The sequence below is a fragment of the Mus pahari genome, chromosome 6 (genome assembly GCF_900095145.1).
Source record: "Mus pahari chromosome 6, PAHARI_EIJ_v1.1, whole genome shotgun sequence".
NCBI classification, from domain to species: Eukaryota; Metazoa; Chordata; class Mammalia; order Rodentia; family Muridae; genus Mus; species Mus pahari.
The window spans coordinates 29,992,443-30,011,943 of record NC_034595.1 but is presented as its reverse complement, the minus strand read 5'-3'; the positions used below and the strand labels follow the sequence as shown (position 1 = coordinate 30,011,943).

General features: G+C 36.6%; 1 protein-coding gene across 47 annotated transcripts in view; it reads left to right on the top strand.

Annotated features, from left to right (window-relative positions):
- Positions 1-19,501, top strand: part of Ptprd (protein tyrosine phosphatase receptor type D) — a 2,152,432-nt gene that overhangs the window by 754,700 nt on the left and 1,378,231 nt on the right. For all 47 annotated transcript variants that reach the window (XM_029539561.1, XM_029539552.1, XM_029539551.1 and 44 more), the window contains one exon: positions 13,166-13,207. The gene's annotated coding sequence lies outside the window, so the exon portion shown is untranslated. The remainder of the gene's footprint in view (positions 1-13,165; positions 13,208-19,501) is intronic.

The window sequence follows — 19,501 nt, the reverse complement described above, 5'->3', positions numbered from 1 at the left end:
GTGTATCACATGCCCCTCTAGCTGAAAACTTGGATGTTGAATGAGAATTGAATTAAGAAATTAGTGAATCCTTAGGTTTTTAATCTCTAATTATGCCATTCTGTAAGGAAGAAAATGAAAGCCAATGAAGGAAAATGACTTTTCCATAGTCATAAAATCTCTGACAAAGCTAGAATTTGAGGCCTGATCTCTTTACTTAAAAAAAAACAAAAAACTTAAAATTCACCAGGATCCATCCCTTCAGCTTCAGAGAAATATTTTAACTAGCACATTAATGATGAGCCTGTGTTAGCAGCACCATAAAGCAAGTGACCTTCATGGGTAAGTCTCTGGTTAAAATTAAAAAGACAAAGTAAAATGGGATCTGATTATTGATGTAATTAGTTGATAATCTTGTGAGGTGACAGATTCATTAATGCCTAGTATTGATTGATGATTATGGAACATTCATATTTCTGAGCTGGAACCCAAGTTCAGCGTTCAGAAATAACAAAGAGCCTGCGTCCTCCATTCTGCCTCCTACACAAGGTACCACAGTGGCAGTGCTAATGGCACTGCACCAATTCAACTCCTCTTTTGTCAGAGGTTTGAGACTTTTCAAAATCCAGCGTTTATGAGTCAAGGAAGAGAATATCATGATTAGTTTGTCTTTGTACTGTAAGTTCCTCAGTATATCCACAAACCAAGACAAGAGGAGTTCATAGAGGCTATCGTAATCTACATAGCTGAATTTCTTCACCCTTGGATGAATACTTTCAGTATGCATAAATGTATACCTCCTTTAATCTAAAGAATATAGTATTTTTATAAAGTTATATGAATATAGTATCTTTATAAAATTATATATGTGTATGAGCATCCCCTCCGCATGTGTGGGTGCCTTGTCACATTGCACCTAGAGAAACCAGAAAAAAAAAATTGCCAGATTCCTTGTAAATGGAGTTACAGATTATTAAGCAACATGTAGGTGTTGGTAACAGAACTCTGGTCCTCTATACAAACAGTCAGTGCTCTTAACTGCTGAACCATCTCTTCAGCCCCACAGCATACCATTTAAATATTAAATCCAAGTAGTTAATAAAGAAAAATGATGCAAGTATAGTTTTTATTTGTTTGCATGCCTCTTGTTAGCATTGAAACTTAACAATATTTACTATGGAATTTGGGGGATTTTTTTTTTTACACCTTGTAAGGACACATAGTTTTCCTAGGGACACAGAGAGTGGTCATGAACCCTGGGACACGGAAACTAATCATCATCATAACAAGGATCCAAAAACCTTTGCATGTCACTCTTCCACTATTACTGTGATTAAGGTGATCTGTAAAAGATCCTCATCTCTTGATATACATATTATATCACAATGTTCACAACCCCTATAGATTCTTAGTTCAGGAAAGTTAATTTTAAAATATAAATCCCTTTAGGGAGGGAAAATAAATTTCACATGTTTTATTGAACATAGTATCAACTAAGTACAATACTGATATCTTTAAGGTACACTGTGGTCTGGCACTCCCAATACTGATGTCCATGACATTGTTATAATAAGTCATTTTAGGCATTAAGATCTGTACAAAGCAGACCTTTTGGGATCAGGTACAAGTTATCAATTAGCCTGTGGCAATAAATATTAGCCACACTTATATTTATTGCAAAGTAACTACTACCTTCCAGAATAATATGTGGTCCCATATAGAGTAACTTCAGTGTAAAAATATATAAATTATTAGATACACAATACATACTAACATTCATGAGGGATAATCACAGATTTTCTTTTCATATTTCTTTTATGAAGACACACTTTCCAGGGTATACCAAAAGTATCTTTCATTGCCATTGCCAATTTGTGGAAAGAACTAAGTGGTTGGCACAATGTTCTAAGTATCCTGGTGTCAGTCTAACCATGGAAACATAAGCTGGCATTTGTGAGTATTTGTAGTGTACTCTATTTTATTTATAAAACTATAAACTTGCTGATGTGGATGTCATGGTATTTAAGATTTAGTATGTTCTAATCTTTTTAAAGTATGTAAAGCATAAAACAAGCAATCTAGCAAAGCGTAAAACATACCTTTATATCTTGCATTATTAGATACTTTATATCTCTGTAATGATATTAAAGACTTCCCTATGCACACTATCAGTGTCCATAATATAGAGAGATAGATCACTTCAGGAATGTGGATGTTACCATGTTGTATTTGAGAGGGGGGGAGGGAGGGAGAGAGAGAGAGAGAGAGAGAGAGAGAGAGAGAGAGAGAGAGAGAGAGAGAGACCTGCAGCAAACCTTTTCTCCATGTCTCTTGAACTCTTCTTTAAAAAGAAAAAAACAAAACTGTAAAAGCACAAACAAAAAAAATCATTTGTATGTAGAAACAGAATATGTAGAAGACAGAATGTTTTACTCTCTTACCTGTGAAAAAGAACTTTAGAGACTGGGACATTGTTCATTACATAAAGTCTTTGTTGTGTACACATGAAGGCTTATGTTTAGATCTCCAGTACCTACTGACAGCCAGCTGGTGCGATCTCCAAGGCAAGCTGACTAGCTAGACTGTGAACTCAATGAGCCCTGGGTTCAGGTAGAGACCCTGCTTACGTAAATAAAGTGGATAGAGATTGAAGAAGAAAGTCCCCCCCACACACACACACACCACAAATATACATGACAAGACTGAGGCAAGTATATTGATGTATAGGAAAATAGGCTGACAGAATCGAAGGAGTTACTTGAATTTTGGATTTTAGTTTCATATATTGGAGTCCTATTATCTCTTCACTCACAACTGTAAAATCACTAAATATCCACATGCAACTAAATTATTAGGAATGACAATGATTTTCCTTCCTCATACACACACATACAAAAAAATATTTTCTTTGTTATATGAGATCATCTCAGTCTGAGGCTTTTAGCTTGCATATGTATGGAGGCGCAATCTAGTAAAGTACTAAATATATTAGCTAGATATAGAACTGTTTGTGACTATTCCTTTTGAGAAACATGTAGAAGGTAAACAGCTGGATAAAAAGATGAAAATATATATTTTTTCAAATATTGAAACATGGTAGCAAATGTATTCCAATCTACACTGCAAATCAAGATGGCAATTTCCCCTAGCATTTTTTTTAATAACTAGAATCAGTGTATTCAAGGGATGTGCTGAATAGGAGGCTAAAAGAGATTGAGAGTCAGAGGAACAGGAAGTTATCTACAAGATTATGAATGCTATAAAAGTCATAAACTATATCCATCATGTCTCACCAATATAACTGTGTAAAAATGACCTAAACAGGAACACCAATAGACAATGCTAATGTAAATGGGACAAAGCTCAAACTATAGACAACAAACTATAGAAAACTGAGGAATGTTGAGAAGTGGAGAAATAGTATCCCCCTGGAAAAGTAGATAAATTAGTTATTCAGTACCAATGGTTACCTCTGAAAACACACACACACACACACACACACACACACACACACACACACACATCACAATAGGATTCAGTTGATTGCACTTATATATTTAGGAGTGAGCAGTTTATATTTATAAACATAAGAGCACACATATGTGCACAACCGCACAAATGTGCACATGCTCACCAACAGTTCAAGACAAAGAAGGCTGACAGAATCGAAGGAGTTACTTGAATTTTGGATTTTAGTTTCATATATTTTTCATATAAGATTAAAAGAGAGCAAGGAAGTATATAAGAGAAACTACAGAGGGAGGACAGAGAAGAAAATGATATATCTGGTCAGTAGTGGCACATGCCTTTAATCCCAGCATTTGGGAGGCAGAGGCAGGCAGATTTGTGAGTTCAAGGCCAACCTGGTCTACAGGGTGAGTTCCAGGACAACCAGGGATACATTTTTAAAAAGGTATTTACTGTTGTAGACAAAGAACAAAACATGAAGAACCTTTGTAATTAAGGTCTTTGTGATAGATTTTTTTTTTTTGTCTGCTTTGAGGGGACTTGTGGAAAGTAGAAAAGGGAAGAACATATCTGCTGAAGGGAATTCCTGTGAATCCAGTGTTTATTGAACGCACAGGGTTTATGAAGAAACACATGAAAGAGAAAGATGAGGGGAAACAGAAAAGGTAAAATTTACTTGTTCTATGTTTGTGGACAAGTGTGGACTACGGAAGGAAGTCATCAGCCATACTGGCATTGTGACATAGTTACAACAAAGTTCAGTTCTCCATATGGCTCAATCAACAGGCATCCATTTTTATTTGATTCAAATTAAAACTGTCAGCTGGAGGACTGGAAAAGCAGGAGTATATTTGATTCCTAGTTCAATCCTTATTACAAGAAAAATAAACTCACACCTAATAAGGATTAGTGATCTTTCTGATGGTCATCTTCTGTGCAATCCTTTTTTTGTGTGTGTTCTAATCTTTTTCTTCAAGGACACAGCCACATTAGATTAGGTCCCAGGCCTATGACATCATTTAAACTTAATTTCCTTCTCTCAGACCCCACCTCTGACAAGGCTTACATTCAGAGGTACAGAGATGTAGGACAAATGTCCAAGGAGAACATCTTAGCTCATAATACCAAGCTTTTAAAATATTCGGTTTCTCTTTAAAATACAATGAACAGATACATGGTTTGATACTTTAACTGCACTGAAAAGTATACACTTTTCATCACCAATTAAAAATAAATTGCAGTTGATGATCATCTGGGCATTAAGAAGTTTTTATAGTTAACATAAACATCTGGTTTTATCACAAGGATTTACAAAGAAGCTCCACAAAACACATACATTTGTTCTCTTAAATTCACATCATCCAGTGTGTATGGCATCTTCTTTGCAGGGCAGCATTATCTCCTCAAAGTGATGATCTGTCAGTAAAGATGTTTGTTCAATCTTGAAAATGGGCTGTGATTCAACAGGGAAATTAAATCAAGTACAAGTTGCTCTAAGATACGGTGAAATTTCCTTGTTTTAAAGAGTTGGGTTTTAAGTATTGTGGTACAGAACTTCCCTTATTTTAACAGGGAAATATAGTATAACCTAGAAAAAAGTTCCCAGTGGTTTATGCTAATAAAAGTGCCTGTGTAACATAGTTCCACTACAGTTGGGAAATGCGGGTATTCATTTTGGTCTTCAGTTTTTAAAATAAATATGATAACAGACATTTTCTTTGAAAAGAACACTGTCAAATAACTTAACTATAATATAAAGGTAATTCAACGAATGCAATAAATTAAATGCATAAGTGAAACATAACAAAACATTCAATAAAGAATTCCATGCTTCATTGTGAACAACATTGAAGATTGTATAGATATGTTGTTTTCTTGAAGCACTTTAAAGCATTCTGATAAAATATAATGATATAATAATGTAATGGCAAGAGCAACTTAAGGGTGAAGTGGTTTGTTTTAGCCCACAGTTCAAGGTTACACAGTGCGACGTGGTGCAGAGGTCTCAGCAGCAGTGTTCAAAGTATGTTTCACATTGTCTGAAATGTCCAGGAAAAAAAAGTCATAAACTCTAATTTTCAGCTCACTTCCTTCTTTCCATGCAATCTAAGACCAAAGTCAAGGAATGATCCCCCCTAACTCCATTAACTTAATCCCTCACAGCATGCCCAGAGGCTACATAATCCCTCACAGACTGTCTGGATGCTTGTTAGGTGATTCAAAATCCTGACACTTCAATAACAACATTAAACATCAATGTAACGCTATTACATGAAACATAATAGAAAAACTACAAGAACAACAGTCTTGACTAAATCTCAAGCGTGTTTGTTAGGAATCAGTCCCATTGATCATTGTGATAAAATTGTATTTGCAGTGAACTTGTGAATCTACTGTGGTGAAAAATTGATAACTCATTTTTTATTAGAATGCCTCGTGTAGTTCAAACATAGGAGAGGTTTATGGGACCTATGGCCTTGCTATTCATATTTGACCATTTCCAACCATACTGTCTTTCTTCCTTTCTAACCACAGTAACAATAGCAACAAAAACCTTTCCTTTACTGTCACCCCCGTGTTTCTATCGTCTAACCTTTATAAGGGTCCTGGTCACATCTGAATTTGTTCCACTCTAACTGCCATTTTTGCCTTAATGGTCTTTATAAAGATCTGTCTTAAAATATCCCAAATGCCATTTCCCACCCGCTTCCCCTTATCTATTGTTTTAGCTGTAGAAATTTACCTGTAATTAATTAACTGTTGTCAAGAACTTACCTGTGCCTTCTCCCATACCTGGACTCTGCAGAGAATATGCTTGAAAACAATCAGCCATCTCCATTGTGGAGAGGTTGCTGTTTTATTTTAAATTTTTTTATTTTAATTTTTTAAAAATTAAAATAAAAGCTTTTTTAAATGTGAGAAATATTCATAAATTAATATTAAAGCAGTAATATTTCACATGCTAAGTTCTTGGAGATCCATGATAATAATGGGACATTCTCAAATAAGCAACAAGAATAGAGCAAAAATTTTACTTGTGTTTCCATGAAATAGTCACAGTTCTAGTGTTTAACAACTAGTTTAGGTTGACTCTTCTATGTATCATGCCTTTATATGAAGACTAGTGGAAGTATATATTAGTCTTACTAATAGTAATTAATTTCTTATTCTGGAAAAAACTAGAACGAGAAAGTTATTCTTTGAAAGTAGGTCCTTTGTAGCCTAGGCTGATCTTGGACTTGCTCCTTCTCTGCCTCCACCTTTCAAATGTGGGATCAGTTTTGAGCCACAATATGCAGCTTATTTTACTTTCCTTAAATTTTCTGTTATTCATTAGTTTATATTATAAAGGTCCTAATTATGTACTGGAGAAGTGGTTCAGTGGGTAGAATGTTTCACAGACAAGTTAGAGGATAGGATCTGAATTGAGATTTACAGAACTCGTTTAAAACTACACACAGAAGCATGCGTCTGTAATCCCAGAGCTTCAGTGATGATATGTGGCTGATACAAGAGAATCCTTAGATATTTGCAAGGCAGGAAGCCTGGTATACTCTATTAATTAAAAAAGAAATTGCTTAAGGTAAAAGGTAATGACTTACAGCCCAGATTGACTTCTTACCTCAATAGACATGCTATGACATACACCCAGAATATAAATACAAACACATGCACAGGTGAAAAAAATCTAATTATGACAAAGAAAATAGCATGATTCTTATTATTTTAAATGCAATGGCAATCTTTGAATTATTTCACTGCCTGCAAAATAAGTCTATTAAATACAGAGTAAAAATGTATAGGCAGGTTTATTGGGAAGCTGGCTCAGACAAGTTAACAGGTCTCAAGGACCTAGGCCAGAGAAGTCACCAGGGGGCAAGGGGAAAGAGAAGGGGCCCTCATGCAGAGAGAGATGAGAAGACAAAATAGAAGGCAAGGGGACTCCAAAATGTCTCGATTATATTGGGCAGAACCTCTTGGGTAAGGACAGCTCAGCCCATTGTCTGGAAAGTTCAGAGATGGTGGCAACATATGCCATGTAGGGACTGAGAGATGCTGGGAGGACAAGGGACCAGTTCTGTTTTGATATGTAAAATAGTCACCTCAGTCACTTGTCCCAGGGTCTGATTTCAGATATATAATATATCTGAAAGCAAACAAAAGAAATATTAGATATATATCTATGTATTAAATATAAATTATACTATATAATATATTTTATATAGAATATATATCAAAGAAAACATTTAAGACCATATAGTATTGAAAATATTTCCCGCTATTGGACAACATCTGGAAAAGATCACAGAGCACAATTACCTATAGGGTTTGAAGGAGACAAAGGGCAACTGGCAAGGTGACAGGCAAGGAGGAGCTATACAATTCATGCTGAAGTCAATAAATGGCTGAAACATCCTCGAGCCAGATACTCTCCCAGGGAAGACACAGGATAAGAACCTGGAGGACTCTAACAGTTTTGAAGAGTTTATCAAAACCTGGCTGAGAAGGAAGCTGCCACCCATACCTTTAGGATCCAGGGCCTCTTAGCCACCACCCATGATACTTTGCAATGAGTACCTATTTTCTGTTCATAGAATTTATTGTAGATATTTTTGTGGATTCCTGCTGCTCTACTGTACAACAATGATGCCTTACACCCAGTTAAGTGAAAAGCAAAGTGGTCCCCAGAAGTTGGTAAATGTTGAGGGTGGGAGGAGAAGGAGAATCAGCCACAGAAGAGAGTCACTGAGTAGAAGAACTACTGAGCCACCCCTCGAATGCCAACCTTCAGTCTTTCTGCATTCCAGGGTTGACATATAGACCTATTCTTATTGAGATTGTGATACATCTACTGGCATTCCCATTATCATTATTTCGCTCATTTATTTTGAAGACCTATTCCCCGCCTCCCCTCCCACAGTTCCTCATCCCATTCGTCCTCCTCCCTGTATCTAAGAGGATGCTTCCCCACCACCAGACCTGCCTCCTCCCTGAGGCCTCAAATCTTGTCCAGGATTAGGCACATTTTTCTCCCATTGAGGCCAGATCAGGCAATCCTCTGCTATGTATGTATATGTCAGAGGCCTCAGAAGAACTCTTACATGCTGCTTTGTTGGTAGCTCAGAATCTGGGAGCTCTCAGGGGTCCAAGTTAGTTGAGACTGCTGGTCTTCCTATGGGGTCTCCCTCCTCTTCTGCTCCTTTCGTTCTTCTATTCAACCACAGAGGGTCCCTCATTTCAGTCCTACGGTTGGATGTAAGTATCTACAGCTGTCTCTATCAGCTGCTAGTTGAGCCTCTCAGAGGGCAGCCATGCTATGCTTCTGTCTGTAAGCACATCATAGCATCAGTAATAGTGTCAGGCCTTGGTGTCTCCCATGAGATGGATCTGCAGTTTAGCCAGTCACTGAACCACCTTTTCTTCAGTCTCTTCTTGATTTTGGTCCCTGCAGTTCATTTACACAGGAATCTTGACTCTGGGTTGGTAATACCATCTCTCCTCTTGAGGCCCTTTCTCTCTGATGGAGATAGACACTTCGAGTTCCCTCTACCCACTGTAGAACATTTCATCTAAAGTCCCTCCCTTTGACTCCCGAGAGTCTCTCTCCTCCTGGGTCTCTGACACATTCTAGAGGGAAGTCCTGCCTTCTACCTCCTGAAGTTGCCTGTTTCCTTTCTTTCTGCTGGCCTTCAGGGCTTCATTCCTATTTCCCCCATACCTGATCTTGTTCCCCCTTTTCCCTTCTGTCTCCACCCAATTCTCTCCCTCCTTCTGCCTCCCCTTATTATTTTCTTCCCCCTACTTAGTGGGATGGAAGCATCCTCACTTGGTGTTTCTGTTTGTTAATTGTTTTTAAAATCTGTGGGTTGCTTCCTAGGTTTTCTCCACTAATTAGTGAGCACATTTCATTTATGTCCCTTTGGTTCTGAGTTACCTCACTCAGGGTGATATTTTCTAGTTCTATCCATTTGCCTGCAAAACTCATGATGTCTTAGTTCTTCATAGCTGAATGGCATTCCATTTTGTAAATTAACCACATTTTCTGTAACCATTCCTTGTATGAGGGACATCTGGGTTATTTTCAGATTCTGGGTATTACAAATGAGGCCACTACTCTATTACTCTTTACTTCCTTTTTAAATTGGGTTATTTGTGGGTTTTTTTAGAGGTTAGCTTCTTGAGTTTTTTTTCCTATGTATATATTTTGGATATTAGCCTTCTAATGGCTGTGAGGTTAGTGAAGAGTTTTATCCATTCTGTAGGTTGCCAATTTGCCCTATTGACTATGCCTTGTACCTTACAGAAGCTTTTCAGTTTCATGAGGTCCCATTTTTCTTTCTTTTTTATTGGATATTTTCTTTATTAACACTTCAAATGTTATCCCCTTTCCTGGTTTCCTCTCCCTGACCCCATTCCCCCTATCCTATCCCCTCTCCCCCTGCTTCTATGAGGGTGTTCCTCCACCCACCCACCCACTCCTGCCTCCCCACTCAAACATTACCCTATAATGAGGCATTGAGCATTCACAAGACCAAGGACCTCTCCTCCCATTGATGCCCAACAAGGCCATCCTCTACTACATATGTGGCTGAAGCCATGGGTCTCCCCATATGTACTCCTTGGTTGATGGTTTAGTCCCTGAGAACTCTGGAGGGTCTTGTTCTTCCTATGGGATTGCAAACCCCTTCAGCTCCTTCAGTCTTTTCTCAATTGTTGACATTAGAGCCTGAGCAATTGGAGTTCTGTTTAGGAAATTTCCCCCTGTGCCAGTAAGTTTGAGGTTCTTTGCCAGTTTTTTCTTCTAGTAGACTTAGTGTATCTGGTTTTATGTTGAGGTCCTTGATCAACTTGGACTTGATCTTTGTGAAAAGTGATGAATATGGATCAATTTCAATTTTTCTACATACAGACCTGTAGTTAGACCAGCACATTTTATTGAAGATGCTTTCTCTTACTATTATAGATTTATGGCTTCTTTGTCAATGATCAAGTGTCTATAAGTACGTGGGCTGTTTTCTGGGTCTTCAACTCTATTCCATTGATTGACCTGTTTATCTCTGAACCAACACATGGCATTTTTTTTTAACCACTGTTGTTCAGTAGTATAGCTTGTGGTCAGGGATGGTAATTCTTAAGTTCTTTTATTGTTGACAATTGTTTTCATTATCCTGGGTTTTTGTTTTTTGATACAAAATTCTAGCAAACCAAATTAAAAAAAATAAATAAAACAATCATTCACCACAATAAAGGTGATTTCATCCCAGGGTTGCAAGATTGGTTCAATATATGAAAACCCATTAACATAATCCACTATATAAAAAAACAAAAAAAAATCACATCATCATCCTTATATGTCAAAAAAATTGACAAAATACACACCCATTCATTTTAAAACTATTGGAGAAATCAGGAACTCGAGGTGCCTACGTAAACATAATAAAATCAGTATGTAGAAAACCAACAGCAATATCAAATTAAATGGAGAAATACTTGAAGCAATCCCACTAAGATCAGTGACAAGACAAGGCTTTCCATTCTCCCTGAATCTATTCAATATAGTACTCAAAGTTCTAGCCAGCGCAGTAAGACAACAAAGTGAGATTAAGAGGATAGAAATTGGAAAAGAAGTCAAAGTAACACTATTTGTGGATGATATGATAGTATACATAAGCAACCCAAAAAAACCTACCAGAGAACACCTACAACTGATAGACAACTTTAGCAAAGTGCCTGAGTATAAAATTAACTTAAACAAATCAATAACCTTCCTTTATGACAAACAGCCTGAGAAAGAAATTAGGGCAACACCCCCCTTCACAATAGCCACAAATACTATAAAATGTCTTTGTGTAACTCTTATCAAGCAAGGGAAGGATCTGTATGACAAGAACTTCAAGTCACTGAAAAAATAAATGATATTTATTTATTTATTGCATTATTTTTATTAGTTATTTTATTTATTTAAATTACAAATGTTGCTGCCCTTTCTCGTTTCCCCTCCACGAGTTCTTCATCCCATCTGCCCTCCCCTTTGTTTCTAGGAGGGTGCTCCCACTCTCACCTCATCCTGATTGGGAAGGTGGAACCTGAAGAGACAAGCTCCAATAGATAGACATGGTCCCCATTTGAGGTATGGGGCCACCTGACCATCTTGAAATTTTTTGGCCCAGATTTTCTCCTGTCTAAAGGAAATTCAGGGACAAAAGTGGAACAAAATTAATTATTCTGAAGCAATTTATTTTTGACAATTAATTTAACATGTACAAACAATGCACCCTGAGAGCTCAGTCTCAGAGAATGATAAATAAGTTGTATATAACCAAAAGTGCTTAATAATGCAATGGACAAAAGTCCAAATCCAGGAAGCATTCAATTCTAATTTTAAAGAATTTGATCTACACTGTTTTTTTCTCTTTATACAAATATATATAAAGTTACTCTTAAGCCTCTTATTACCCCCATAGTAAAGAACTCCTACAGGCATTTATGTGTGCATGCATGATATATGCACATGTATGTGTGTGTGTGCACATCTGTTTCTGGACACACATGTACTTGCCATTGTATCTTTATCTTTACTACATTGTCCTCAATCTAGAATGCTCACTGTCCTGGTTTCTTCTAAGTGTTAGACACACCTACATGATTTCTATACTTCAACTAAAATCTCTTAGTTACAATTTGAATTCAGCTGACCGGGTTATGCATATGGGCCCCTTTAAAAACAAAGCCTTGTAGGGTATCTTTAAACCATGCAATGCAAAAGAAAATTGTTTTTATTCGTTTGTATGTTTGTTGTTAATCATTCAAAGTAAAATGTTCACTTGTGCATACTGGTATAGAAGACAAAGAATATTGCCTTCTGAATGGTGAAGTTGTTGGGTTCATTTTTTTTTTTTTTTTTAACATCGGGTTAGTATCTTGATAACTCATGAAAACATGCACAAATCATAACTTTTCTTTCTTCTTTATACATGTCACTGAAGCTCTATTAATTTCAATCAGTACATATTCCAAGCAAGTCAGCAGATTTAGATGTGTGCCTTTATGGAGTATGTCTTTGAAATATTTAGAAATTAGAAATCTAATAGAACAATAAAATTGAAATGAGGATATTTGGTTCTGTTTCATCTTTTGATTTCTAAAGTATCCAAGTTCATTTAAACACATTTAAGCCTATTATCTATGCATTCATTCCAGATTCATTGAGAAACTTTAATGCATTATTATCACGATAATGACAGTTAGCTTTAATTGGCCCCCACTGCTACATTTAATAGGCAAATGTTGCCAGGCTTTTATTATGTTTCAATCTGTTTGACCTGTTTCTTCTTTCTACTATTCTAACAATAACTTATGTAGCATTTTTGAAAAGTGTGAAGCATGATCATTGGCATAAAATTAACAGAATTTTGAATCAGAATCTCATCCTACAGTTATTTTTGAGGCAAAAAAAAAGAAGGGTCAAGACATAAAAGAATAGAGTTTCTTAGAGGTTCAAATTGAGTGAGTTATGGTTAGGCATAGTCATGGCTTATCCTTTTTGGTGTTATTGAACTTTAACTTAAAAGGTGAAAAAATTGGTATATCTTTTTAAGTTAATAGGTAGATAATACATGCTGTGATCATCAATAGAGATTTAAATCATGTTTTGCTTTATGGCTTGGTGTTGAACAATCTCTTATTAGTACTTTCTTTTTTCTTTTTCTTTTATTAGGTTTCTGTCCTGAGACCACAGCAGAAAGTGCCTTGGATGAAGGTATGTATGTTTCATATTCTCTGGCCACAAATGCATATTTTTGATCATTATATTGATGATACATAGTTAGAGATATAGCATTATAATCACAAATAGTATATGTTGTCCCGTCTCATCTTGAAAAATATATGCATGAGAAAATCAGAAGTCTAATTGCCAGATAAAACTATTGCCTGTGTACCAAAAGTCTTAATCCACAAAAAAAAAAAAAAAAAAAAAAAAAAAAAAAAAAAAAAAAAAAAAAAAAAGCCCCACAGAGTCTAGCAAACTGTTTATCTATGATATCGTCTCCCTATGACAATGAAGCTGTTCAAGGATTCAGGGAAGATGGAAGATGGATCGATAATGATTCTGGAAATATATTATTTGCTCTAGAATATGTGTACTCTAAGTTATTATTTACAGGTGTCTAGACTTACAGTGAACAAATTATTTATAATTACCTATTAGTTTGAAAACTATAACATTCAGGAGTTCTCACAAGCCCATTGTTCAGTAAGATGTACATAATCACAACAAGAGTGGTAAGGAGCTCTGCATAACCAGTTCCAAGCATCAGTACTAATAAGAAATTGTTCAATACCAAGCTATAAAGTTAAATGGAATGCTAACACAGCTTTACAAGTCACTGCAATCATACTCACCGAAGAGAGTTGAAATGTAGTAACTGATTACTAAGAGAAAGGTGACTCCAACACTCATTCCTCAGAAATTTGGCCAAACACAAAATAATAAACTTAAAGCATGATGAAATTGTGTGTGTGTGTGTGTGTGTGTGTGTGTGCATGCGTGCGTGTGTGTGTCTGTGTATAATTTGACTGCTTTTCAATGTGAACATCATAGATGATAGTGTCATGTCCCAATATCAATAGGCTGGGTATCCACAGGCAGAATTGAGATGCAAATATGATAACCACTACACCCTAGAAGCTGCACTGAGATGGAGATGCATCTGACTGAGGAACACCTGACTGAGAAGACCAGGACAAGCAGGAACTTGAGAACAGTAGTGGGAGGGATGAAAACTGAAAGCTGAGTAATACACTCAGGAACTGTTAAGGCCCAGTACTTTTACCCAAAGGAAATACCAAGAGAACACTCACTTAAACTTCAACCTGCTAGAGCATGTTTAATTAAACTATAGGACAAGGTAGAGAAAGAAGTTTTGATTATTTTTGTTTTTCCTGGACTTAAGGAAATATCAAATAAACTTGATGTCCAGTCACAGGATCTTTCTAGTTTCATTAATTTGTCAGACTACAGGACAACTGTTCAGGGTCATAGTGCTAGAAGTGAGTTGCTGAGATGGTATTCTTATGTTTTTAAAAGTGATTCCACTTTAAAAAGAAAAATTGGGTATTGGCTCCTAGGTAGGAAGAAATATGGATTATATATTATCATTAGTAATGACTGATGCTTGTCTGGACATTTATGCAAACATAGCATTTGAGGAAATGCAATTATTATCTGATCATTGCAATTTAATTAGACTCAAAACATTTTGTATACATTCATCTTGTTTCTCTTCTATAAACAATGTGGAATTCTGTGAATTCACATGTGACATGTTTCTTAAGATTTAAGATGTTAAGTATTCTTTGCCATTGGATTTATTTTTAGTCACCTTTTAGAGAATGATGTGACTTTGAACCATCTAAAATGAATATAGTGGATTGGCAATGCCAGGTTAAGCATGAATGGGTTCTGGGAGCTCTGGGTGTCTGGGTTAGTTGACACTGTTGTTCTTCCTATGGGGTTACAATTCCTTTTAGCTCCTTCAGGCCTTCCCCTAACTCTTCTGTATTGGTCCCTGACCGCAATACAATGGTTGGCTATAAGTATTTGCCTCCATCAGTTGCTGATAGAGTCTCCCCAAGGACAACCATGCCAGGCTCCAGTCTGTGTGCACAATATGACCTCAGCAATAGTGTCAGGATTTGGAGTATGCACATGGTCCGGTCACCGAGTGGCCTTTCTTTCAAATTCTATTCCATCTTCTCCCTGCATTTCATTTAGACAGGAACAATTCTGGGTTAAAAAATTTGAAGATGGATGGGTGGCCCCTGCCTCAACTGGTGGCAATGTCTATCTACTGGAGGTGGTCTCCAAGAAGCATACATGGGCTGGTTTGAGGCCATGGGCATATTTGTAGCAGAGGACTGCCTCGTGTGGCCTCAGTGTGAGAAGATATGCTTAATCCTCTGGAAACTTGATGCCCCAGGGAAAAGAAATTCTGGTGGGTGTGGAAGTGGGGTTGGTAAGGTGGGGCTTCGTGGGGGTGTGGGGTAGGGGGAACAGGGTGAAGAACTCAGGGAGGGGTATGGGGAAAGGGAAGAATTCTTGGAAGGTAAATAAATAAAATAATTTAATACAGATTTAAAAAAATAAATGAATGGGTTCAGACACAAATCTCCCTCATGAAGAAGTTTTAGGATGACATTTGAAAAGGAACACGTCAACTAATACATGTAAAGAATTCAGTTTTGTGTATGCCAAGGCAGACTCAATCTACTTGCTCATACTCTCTACTGTAACTTATTCATGTTAGTTTCAGCAGTGACTTTCTGACAAAGACTTGAGCTCATGTCTCTAGCTGCAAATGTAGCAGAAGATGGCATATTCAGCCATCATTGAGAAGAGAGGCCCCTTGGTTTTGCAAACTTTATATGCCCCATAGAGGGGAACGCCAGGGCCAAGAAGTGGGAATGGATGCGTAGGGGAGCAGGGTGGGGGGAGGATATAGGGATCATTCGGGATAGCATTTGAAATGTAAATTGAGAAAATATCTAATAAAATAATTAAAAGAAAAAAAAAGAAAACTAGGCTGTTTTCTAGCATAAATCCTAAAGAGTTATGATAATGTAAGAAAGTTTTGGGTGTGGTGTTGGTAGTCATGGCTCCAAAACGTACTCATTCTGGATTTGAAGTATGGTTGTCACTTACTAGGATATGAATATAGAGTAAAACCTGTGCCTGAAGATCAGGGCAAGCATGCACTTGAGATCAGTAGGGAGGAGGGAAGAAAACCGAAAACTGAATATTGCACATAAGAGATAAAAAGATTCAGTACATTTCCCCTAAAGGAAATGCCAAGAGGGTATTTGCCAAAACGATGAAACCACGGACAGGTAGATATGTGCCAAGATAAAATTTTATAGTACTCATCAATGAATGTGAGAAGATCTATGGGCTAAGTTATGTGGCAAGGAACAAGGGAAGTTCTTGAGGTACTTTACACACTCTGAGAATGGCCCTGTCCCTTAGTCCTACTCTTGTAATAGACTATGCTGACAACTGAAGTAAAATTGGAAATGGATATATTCCTAACTAATCCATATAATTCCCAATCTAGGTGGCACCTTGATTTTGGACTTGCAAAGCCTCCATATCATGTGTCTACAAGATGATAAATGTAGTCTATTTTAAAGTAAGATTGTTTGCAACAAAGGAATCTCACTGTGTGCGTATAGTTGTATCGCCTTTTAGTTTATATATAGGAAAATGTGACACCATTTTAATTATATTTAAGGAAAGGCTTTTTAGGAAGCTAGTAGAGTTAAGTTATGAAAGCATTTTTTTTTCTGATAGGATTCAATATGTGGAATAAAAGATGTCCTTCACCACCTGTGTGCTAGAGAAAGGGGCACTGAATTAAATCTATTATGACAGTGTCTTGATTTTAGACTTTCAGCTTCCAAAACTGTGAGAAAGAAATGCATGTTGTTTCTATACCTGGTACATGGCATTTTATTACAACAGCCTGAACTAAGACACAATTTGATATCAAATGAGGTGCTATTGTGAATACAGCCTAAAGCATGGAGGGTCTTTGAAATTTAATGGTGGAAAGAAGCTTGAAGCGCTTAGAGGTACGTGGTGGGAATTTGTCTGACTTTGATGAAGCCTCAGCACGCTTTTAGAATCTGGAGGAAAATACATTTTTGGTCTTGGTTGAAATGTGTTTGTGTATTTTTTATAGAAGATTGAATTTTTGAGCAATAAAATCAGACTCTTAGCTGATAATATTTCTAAGTAAAATATCACTAAGTGAAGTCTTAAAAATATCTTTGATCTTGTTGGCATCTTCAATAGTGTTTGTGTTTGGTGGTTGTTTATAGGATGGTTCCCTGGGTGGGGCAGTCTCTAAATGGTTATGCCTTCAGTCTCAGCTCCAAACTTTGTCTCTGTTACTCCTTCCATGGGTATTTTGTTCCCCCTTCTAGGAAGGATCGAAGTGTCCACACTTTGGTCTTCCTTCTTCTTGAGTTTCATGTGTTTTGCAAATTGTATCTTAGATATTCTAAGTTTCTTGGATAATATCCACTTTTCAGTGAGTGCATATCATGTGTGTGCTTTTGTGATTGGGTTACCTCAATCTGGATGATATCCTCTAGATCCATCCATTTGTCTAAGAATTTCATAAATTCTTCATTTTTCATAGCTGTGTAGTACTCCATTGCATAAATGTACCACATTTTCTGTATCCATTACTCTGTTGAGGGACATCTGGATTCTTTCCAGATTTGGGCATATAGACTCTACAATTACTGGCTCTTGATTAGGTTTACAGTACCAGGAATGAATTTCCTCCTATGGATCACATCTCAATAGATCTAAAACTGATTGATCACTCCTGTAATAGTGATGCCACTATTTCAATAATGGGTATAATTTGTCAGACATATAGCTCTTTGGGTCCATAGCTTGCTAGTACAATTGATAACTTCTAGTTCTGATGCATCTTGGTTTCTCAATGCCCCACCCCTCAGGTATCTGATGTCTTCAGTGATACCAGTCTTTGATTGAGTTGGACCAGACCTCTCAAGAGGTTATCGTAGTTTCAATAATTTGAGGCTTTCAAAGACCTTATTCTATTGGTCAAGAATGGTCTTTTGAGAAACATGTTTTCTAGAACTTAAAGACTTATGAAATTTCTGCCCTATTCATCTTTTTAAAAAAATTGAGAAAATATGTTTTTAAAAAGTTATCAAGAATTTTCTAGACTATTACATCAAAACTTGGATGATATTTTAAAAGAAGGAATTCCACCCATTTCAATTAAAATGATTGAAGTGGGGCAAAAGGAAAGCCAGCTGTTGTATGTTTGGTGCTTCACAGGACGATAGAGCTATGTGATGCCACATACATGCTGATCTTTCACCAGGATGAGGATGGCACTGAGTCTCAACAAGCCACAACCCCTGCACACAAAGTCTTGGAGAATGTCCACCCTAAAGATGAAGAAGAAAAGGAGTCCTGCAGCTCTGGAAATGGGACTGTTGCCATATAGTGTTATGAATATGTTGATACCTTTTGTCTTTGATACCCTCAGGTTCCAAAATGGTGAAAACTGTATTCCTGGGTCGTGATACACTGTTCTTACCACTATTAGTGCACACTAATGTACAAGTAAAATGATCATAAAACCCTGGGTTTAGCAAGAAAGAGACAGAAGAAAAAGTGGGCTATGGAATGAGTCCCAGTATTGTCTTAGATAACTGGAATTCTATTTAGTTTATGTAAAAATACTAGGTAAATAAGAAGCAATAGAAACTATTTTCATATTTAAAGTAATTGAAAATCTTTATTGAGAAAATTGTACACCAATGTGCACTTAAACAAAATGCACTCCACAAAATGCCTGGTTTTACCCAATAGTAGCATTCTATAAGCTTTACTATTGCATTACCACCCAGATGCTCATATAGCTCAAGCATTAGTTTTGTTCAGATTTTCCTTGCTTTTTAAATCTTTTCCATATGAGTTGTATGCAGTTGATCACATACTGCTGCATAGTCACGACTTTAGTAAATTCAAAACGTCCACATGCTCTGTGGGGTCCTCTGGTAACATGCCTTCACCTTGACTCTGAACCCCCACAACCACCCCTGTACTATTTATTTTTAATTTTTAAAGTATATATAAATTAGATACTTGGTTATTGATTTTTTGTGTTTTGTTTTCACCCAGTATAATCTTTTAGATATTTCTCCAGTTTGGTAAACGTGACATAGTCACTTTATTTTTTTATTCACATTTGCTGTTAAGAAGTGTTGTACTGTGTGTGTGTGTGTGATACAGTTTGTCTGTTAAAGGGCATCTAATTCTAGCTTTTGCCTATACAAATGTTTCTTTGAATATTTATAAGAATTCAAGATTACGTTTTTGAACATAAATAAATAATAAATACTAAATAGTGTTAAAATGGTTTCATTAGGATGTATTACTTTTCCTGAGAAAAGCGGCTTGTGTGTGTGTGTGTGTGTGTGTGTGTGTGTGTGTGTGAGAGAGAGA